Source organism: Meleagris gallopavo, chromosome 19 (genome assembly GCF_000146605.3).
Source record: "Meleagris gallopavo isolate NT-WF06-2002-E0010 breed Aviagen turkey brand Nicholas breeding stock chromosome 19, Turkey_5.1, whole genome shotgun sequence".
Classification (NCBI taxonomy): domain Eukaryota; kingdom Metazoa; phylum Chordata; class Aves; order Galliformes; family Phasianidae; genus Meleagris; species Meleagris gallopavo.
Genome location: NC_015029.2, coordinates 4,298,158 through 4,305,919, shown reverse-complemented (window position 1 = coordinate 4,305,919; position 7,762 = coordinate 4,298,158). Strand labels below are relative to the sequence as shown.

At 43.1% G+C, this 7,762-nt stretch overlaps 1 long non-coding RNA gene across 2 annotated transcripts in view; it reads right to left on the bottom strand.

Annotated features, from left to right (window-relative positions):
• Positions 1-2,710: 2,710 nt before the first annotated feature.
• Positions 2,711-7,762, bottom strand: part of LOC109370439 — an 8,896-nt gene continuing 3,844 nt past the window's right edge. For both annotated transcript variants that reach the window (XR_004161638.1, XR_002120526.1), the window contains exons 2-3: positions 4,475-4,572; positions 2,711-4,375 (exon numbers count right to left, since the gene is read on the bottom strand). This is a non-coding gene — a long non-coding RNA (uncharacterized LOC109370439). The remainder of the gene's footprint in view (positions 4,376-4,474; positions 4,573-7,762) is intronic.

Here is a 7,762-nt window from a genome sequence, read left to right as displayed (position 1 = left end):
GACCTGCAATTTCCTGGAAGTTTATATAGCATGAAAGTAGAAGAAGTGATAAAATATGCAGTTTAATTGCAAAAAACCCATGTACTAATCTCACTAATGTGAGAGATTAAAACTGTAAATGTGTGAGGCTTCAAGGTGGTTACACAGATTTAAAGCGAATTTTCCTTCTAAGTTTTTCTATCCAAACTCATATTTTTGGTATCCTGGACCTTACAATTGACTTTTATTTGTTTTATTTTTATGAATGACGTTCAGAGTATAATATAACAAGGGACTGTCTTACCCTGGATTCCTTTATATGCAGGATTTCTATTAGCTTCTCGGAGCCATTTTTGTCACACTAGGCTGCTTTAGTAGCTGCAAGCATTACTGTGTCACACTGAGTTGTGTTAATAGCTCATGTTTTCCCTTTTGGAGGGCTAGTAGAAGGACTGTGCGCAGAAAATTTGGTAGAACACTGTTCTGAGAACTTGATACCACCTGAGAATATAATGGTGATAGAACTCAAGACTGGAAGACACCACTTGAACCAAAGAATGGCTTGGAAGGGACCTCAAAGATTATCCAGTTCCAACCCTATTGCTATGAACAGGATTGTCGATTTGGATAGTAGGAATGAGCACAGTTTTTTTTTTCCCCAGTAAAAGCTGATGTCTGACTTACATATCCCATAGCAGCCTCAGATCTATAAAACCCTGAGCTCTGGTAGAGCTTTAGACCCCACAGACTCCTCTGTTTCCAATGCTTCCTGCAACCCCAACTCAAACGTGCTGAACTGTCACGAGAATTGACTGTGGGACCAAATTCCTCCAGAGATCTCTTGTGTCAACTCTGTACCAGTTACATTTTAATGCTAGGAAGGGGGAAAACCTGAACGTTATTTTGCAAATGTTAAGCTATTAAACTAGCAAATGATTTGAGACAAGAGTGAGTATACAGGGTCAGCTTCTCTTTCAAACACTTCTAGGGTACATAATGTGTAGCATGCTTCATGCAAATACCATGGCCTTGAGGTTTTTCCTTGTGGCTTTGTTCATTCCCTCATCTCTACAAGGAGGCAGGAGGAATAAATAGATGTTTTTATCACCACTTTTTTGCTTTCAGAAAGTTCACATACTGCATTTTTGACATTATGTAAATTAAAAATCACCATGGCATTACCTGAAATAAACTATTATATCACTCCTTTCACGCTGCTCTAGTTAAGATACTGTCAGCATTTCCATTACTAGCCCTTATTTCAAGGAGCTTCAAACTTGGTGGTAGAAAGGTGGGGAAACTTTTTTTCTTAATGGAAATTTATAACAAGTTCCCAGCCTGAGGAATTCCTAATTTTCTTCAGATTCTAACAAAAATCCTTGCCTGTTTTCCTTTTTAAGCGTAATGAGAAAACCAATCTTCCAAAAGTTTAGGGGTATAGCAGAAGCTTTATGAAAGGTAAGGAAAGCTGAAAACATGGATAGGAAGTTTCATTGAAGAAGTGTGGTCTTCTATGTAGTGGGAACATGAAGTTTCCATTAAAAGGTCTATGAAGTGCAATCACATAATTATCTGTGTATGTTTAATATGAGTCTTCAACAATATAATAAGCATGTGATGCATCACTGCACACATTGTACTAAAAATTCCACTTTTTGTGTACTTCAAGCATACATACACAATACACTCCCACAGGATACCAAGAAATTTAGCACCTGCTCTTCAGAAACAGCTCTGGAAGCCTCTATAGGGCATGTTCTCATTCCCAAAGATAACTGTTGAAGGCCCCAGTACAAAAAGCACAAGTGATCAGGTGTTCCAGAAGGCCAGCTTGTAGAACTCACCCACCATATTAACTTCAGTGTGACCTAAGCACTTAGAGCTGAATTTTGTTTCTTAGTGCTGCGTTCCTACCCTACTTCTGGACAATTCTGGCATCAGCCTCACTAAACAAGTGCAGATTCAGCCCAGCTCTGATGTTGGGCACCAGTGTTGGCTACTGAGCAACAAGTACAATCGTGACATGCAAACACATCACTTTAGAGAAAATGCTTGTAGCTCTGCTCCTGCTTGCAGGCTCCAAGCTGAACTCCACACGTGCCTTTTGGAAGACATCTGTTTTCAGAAAGCCACACAATGAAAAATAAGAAAAGGAGAACAAATTTTTGCTCTATGTAGGGTATAACAAGGAATAATGGTCTTAAATTGCACAGCCAGGGAGATTCAGACAAGACATCAAGATGAACTTTCTAACAGCAAGGGTAGTTAAACACCAGAAAAAATGGCCCAGGGAAAGCACAAAATCCCCACTCTGGGAGGTTTTAAGCAAAGATTAGACAAATGCCTGACAGGAGTGACAATTTTGATGCTCCTTTGGGGCAAGGGATTATATCTTGATTTCCCTTCCTATCTTATTTCCCACAGCACTCTGGAAATCCTTTCAAAACAGAAAGAATGTGTTTTCATGTCTCATGTCCTATTCTGCATGCTTCCATGTAACCGTCCTGGCCAGGATGCTGCACTCTGGCTGTCTCCTCTGGATCTGCATGGATGCCATTAGCTCCTCCAATAAAGCAGGAGGAGCAGCCCCTCAGTGCTGGCTGCTGACAGGTCGCTGCTAATGTGGCTGCATGCCCCAGTGGTGAGGGGACAAGAGCCCAGTTTGTGAGCCATGGGAAGTTTCATAAGCAAAACGCACACAGTCAGTTTCAGGCTTTGTTTAGAAACATTTCTTGTGTTTCCTGCTGCTGCAAGAAGCTAAGAGGGAGAACAAACCCAAACAAGAATTCACTCAGCCTCCTCAGTGCCACTCATTTTTCCACCCCCAGTAAAACAAAATACTAGCTAAGAAGCGAGGGAGAGCCAACCAGCACAGAGAAGAAGCTGATAGTCCTTGCTGACTGTGCTTCACTCTGCAGCCACTCCTCTTCCTCACTCTGAAGGCTCCTCAGGCCCTTTTCTGTGCCCTGATTCATGGTCTCCTCCTGACACCACAGGTTGCCTTGCTCTCAAAGAGGAACTCAGGGAGATATTATTGCTGACCTCCTGACAGGAGGTGTTAGTGAGGAGAGGGTCAGCATCTACACCCAGGTAACAGCGATAGGACGAGAGATAACGGCCTCATGTTGCCCTAGGGGAGGTTCAGGTTGGGTATTAGGGATGGGTATGAGGTAATGGGCTGCCTGGGAGTGGTGCAGTCACCATCCCTGGAGGTGTTCCAGAGCTATACTGAAGGACGTGATCAGTGGGCACAGTTGGGTAGACTGAGGTTCGACGTGGTGATCTTAGAGGTCTTTTCCAGCCTGTATGATTCAATTCATAACTCCCCAGTCAGGCTTTTTGCCACATCTTTAGTCTAACTAAACCGAAGACAGTGTATCACTTTTTCCAGCATACACCAGAATTGAAATTCAAGAAAGTATGTGGCCGTAAGCTGTAATCTACCTTTCTCAAGGTAGATTCATGTGATCACCCATTGCCTGGCTGTCAACAGAGGGCCACCAAAGCAAATGGCATGGAGAGCCGTACCTTTTGAATTCACTGCAGTTAAGCTGATTCCTTGGTTTGTGCACACCTCAAGGCCCTTGATTATGGCTTGCCCTTGTAATCCAAAGAAAAAAGCAGAGTGTTTTCTTTTTCTGGTATCAAACACCTATCTTTGCATGCACAGCCCTTACGTGGGGGAAGCCCATCATGTAAAGCCTCAGCTGCAGCTCCATCCCCCCACCTTTGAGCTGCTGGGGCAGATTTTATGTTCAGAATATGGATATGCTGTTTCATAGTCCTTCCTCCATTTTTCTATCATCAGCAGCCATAATGTTGGCAAATATAGGGACAGACAAAAGGGACTCAGATTATTATTTTTTTAAATGTACGTAGGCACATATATATATTTTTCATTTTTGGATGTTTCCCTTAATCATATCTTGAATTAATGCAGGGCTTGTTCATTCGGAGCTCTCATTACCCTCTTAATTAACTGTGCACAGATGGAAAAAGTCGGAATTGCTTCACTCGAGTTGTTCTGCTAGTTTTAAAATGAGATGGCAGATGGAGGACAAGGCAGAAAGGGCTCAGCTCAGAGGTAGGAGACAAGTTTTCAAGCTGTCACTGAAACGTCAACAAACGCTCCATCTGTTTATGAGGAGCACCAGGCAGAGGCAGTTTTAAGTGCCATCTCCAGACGTGAGTTCAAAGAATTCCAAACAATTAGCAGCAAAATGGAAGTTGCAGTTTCAGTCTGGTACATTCCGAGATGTACCAGGACACTGTCAGCTCAGATTGCTGCTGGCAGAGCTGGGTGCTTGCAGTGATATTCTCAGATCACAATGAGCTCAGGATCCTCAGGGCTGGGGTGGTTTGCTCAGACAGCATCCCCAGAGCTCTGTGTGCAAACCTAGGAAAGGAGAGAAGCTTCACTTCCAAACCCCCTGAAGGAAGTGAACTATTGAGCTCAATAAGTGACCCAATGAAACAGCTCTGAAGATGTACTCACAGAAAGGGAAGGTCCTCAGCTGAGGACCTCAAATGCAGACACTATTTTTGGAAAGACTTCTTTGGTATCCTTTGGAAAGCTGAAACCAATGAGTGATCCTTGGGCAAGGGGAAAAAAGTAAAGAAAAAATTAAAAATAAATCAGTGCTGGACTTTGGGAAACACGATCTGTTTGTGATAGCTGAAGAAGCATATACAAAGTGATGCAGGTAAGAAGAAACAAACTTCTGCCATCTCTCTTCCCAGAAAAGCTCTTCTCAAACTGCTCCAGGGGGACGTTAAATAGTTATGCTGTCAGAAATAACATGCACATTCTGATCTTAATGCGGGAGGGCACTGCACTGTTATTACTGTTTTAGAAAAGCAGCAGTGTTATGTAAAATAACCATGTCAGGGCTACATGTAGTACAGTGGCAATGGATATTTAAATAACCTCAGAAGCCTACAAGGAACACATCTGTTTCCTCACACAGAAGCCAACTTATGCAAGCAGTATGCATCTGTATCTAGGCTTCATTGGTTTAGATATGGTTAGCAGGCATGGTTATTTGAAACAGAATTGTACCCACGTGGTTCCCATGTAGTCAGAGCTGCTAGAAGAAATTTATATTAAAAAAATTCTGCACAACTTCCTGTCATTCTTTTCTTTGGGGACAACAACGTACGTTAAATGATACGAAGATCCAGGCCTTTATCTACAGACCTTCAGTTCAAAGCCAGTACTGTGGACTTGAGTTCTAACAAGCTTCAGAAATGTCTGCCTCAGCTCCTATACTTTTCAAAGCCTTTTGTTTTAAAAATTCAATTATAATTAAGAGTTTCCAAACAAAGTGTTCCGCACTTCTGTTTTGTGAGGACATTTCTACCAAAAGCCTGAATGCTTGCTATTTTCTTTTGATACAGTCTGTTTCTGTACCTAGCTTTGCTTAGAGATGGAGAGCGTAGAGTTAAACCTACGTTTGAACTAAGACATAAAGGTTCTTTCAGCAGGGTGAGAAGATCCGTACGCCCAAGGGGGAAAATCATCACCTCCATTTTGCCTCCACTGCTATTCATGCAGCATCCAGATCCCTAAATGCCATCACCATCAAGTGATGCCCAGTCTACAGAGACAATGCCTACTGAGAACTAAGAAGTTCACTTGAGTGCAGCCCACTGCAGGTGACACCAGGACACTACAGCCACCTGCAGTGCACCAGAGGGGAACCTGGAGATGGCCCTGCCATAAAAAGGATGGAAAAGTGATTTTCTTCAGGCTGCTGCCTAGGGAGCTTAAAAAGCACCAATCTCATGAACCATTTTTCTGTAGGAAGAAGTAAAAAAGCAAGAAGAAATAAAGGCAAGGCTAGGATAAGAGCAGAAGTTAATCTCTGTGCATGTTCTCTGTCTGACAAGAGAGTACCCTTCCCAGGGGCTTCTTATCGCAGCCTCAGTTCCCTCAAGGTCACAGATCAGGCTAATTACACCCTGATAAGCACAGTCCTTGCTCATCTGCAGTTAGATACTGAGGTTCCTCATTTTCTGCTCTGAACACTGGGACAGCTTCACCAGCCCACAGCACTCACAGTAATACACTTCTCCAAACTGACTGCAGTTCAAAGGCATGACAAGCAATTCTGGTATGAACATTAGAACTCCTAGTACCAAAATAGGGCCAGTATTTTGGCATGAGATGCCTTCAAGGGCTTCTTGTGGCAAAACCCTTCAATCCACACTACATAAGCAACAGAAAAATGAAACCCAAATGCACACCAAACCCCACAGCATCTGTAGCAATTATCATTTCTGGTCTTGTTAAAAAAAAAAAAAAACTTGAAGTGCTCCATCACAGAATCACCTGCAGTGATAGAAAGGGAAAGGTTATTTCCTTGTCTGGGAACCCTGCACTGAGCTGAAAGATGGGTCACCTCACGGGCTGCCCATATTTTTGGGAGCTCCTTGTGCTACTTAGAAATTGATCCATAATAGTGGATTGCAGAATAGAATGTACTGTAGAGTCCACATGCACTCAAAATCTAGAACAGGCCCCATAGATCCCATAGCAGCTGTTCTGCCTCCCAGTGCACTTGCACACAAGGGCTGAGGCAAAGGATGGGATTTCTTCCTTAACCATTATCAGTTGCCCAGTTTAGCAGATATTCCCCCCAAAGATGCTCTGTGCAGAGGCCCTATGGGAATCCAACCCAGAGCTGCTCCCAACACCCACCACCATCCTGCAGCCTGCACAGGGGTCACTGAGCACTCCCTGAGCCACAAATTTATTTTAAATGAGAAGATAACAGTTTACTTCACTCTCACTCTTTGCTCCTCTTTTCTAAAACAGGTACTTAAATCATTCCAATGAATAATAAGCATGTTCACCCAACCCAATTTTAGGCAATTTCCATTTCAGTACCAATATCATCCTCAAACATACTTTTCCCTTTATCTGTGGAATGGACTGTTCTGCACAGCACCTTAAATAGAAAGTGCTATGCTAGCTAAATGCTGCCTTTCAGCTATTACAATAAATATCTGACAGTGAAGAAAATAAGAAAAGAGGCAGGCGGGGACTGATCTGCCTTGTCATATGCTAGCAAGTTGGCACTGAAAGCTCTGTCAGTCCATTAGCTGCTGTTAATTTCCTTGTTCTTCATGGCAAAGGTGGCCATAATTGGTGGAGCTGCTGAAAATATCACATAAATGGGGTGATTCACACTCAGAACTGTCACTGTAATAAAATCCCATTTAGAAAATGTCCCCTTCACCCAAAGGAAAAAAGGCAGGCATCAGAGCCTGCCCTCCCCCTGTTCTCTTGTAGGAATACACGACCCATCAGCATCAGACAGCAGCACAGATCTGTCCATCTCTGAAGACTGGTCATAATTTAAAAGGGCCTTCAAGCCTGATGGCCCATAATCAGCTCAGACAACAGCTTTTATTTATGTATTTCTAGTGGGACTTGCAGACTGGATAAAAGCCAAGGAAACAGACAGAAATATAAAGTGAGCTTAAAATTCTGGCCACCATCAGTATCATTACAGTGTACGTAAGCATGTGTGTGGCTGAGGAAGCGATAGATGTGAAAAGAAGTAAGTGAAGCCGGCCTGGGGGGAGAGAGAGCTTGCCAGGAGCCTGGCTGCTTCACACAGCTGTGCTTCCCCTTTGAGTTCAGTGCCCCACAGGAGGCACAGGAGGGATGGGGAGAGGCGATGGCGCACCTCGACTGAAGGGTGAATCATGCAGAGATGTTACAAAGGATTTGAAATACCGTGATCTTGATTTTTGGTATGGTCCAAGGCTCAGACAA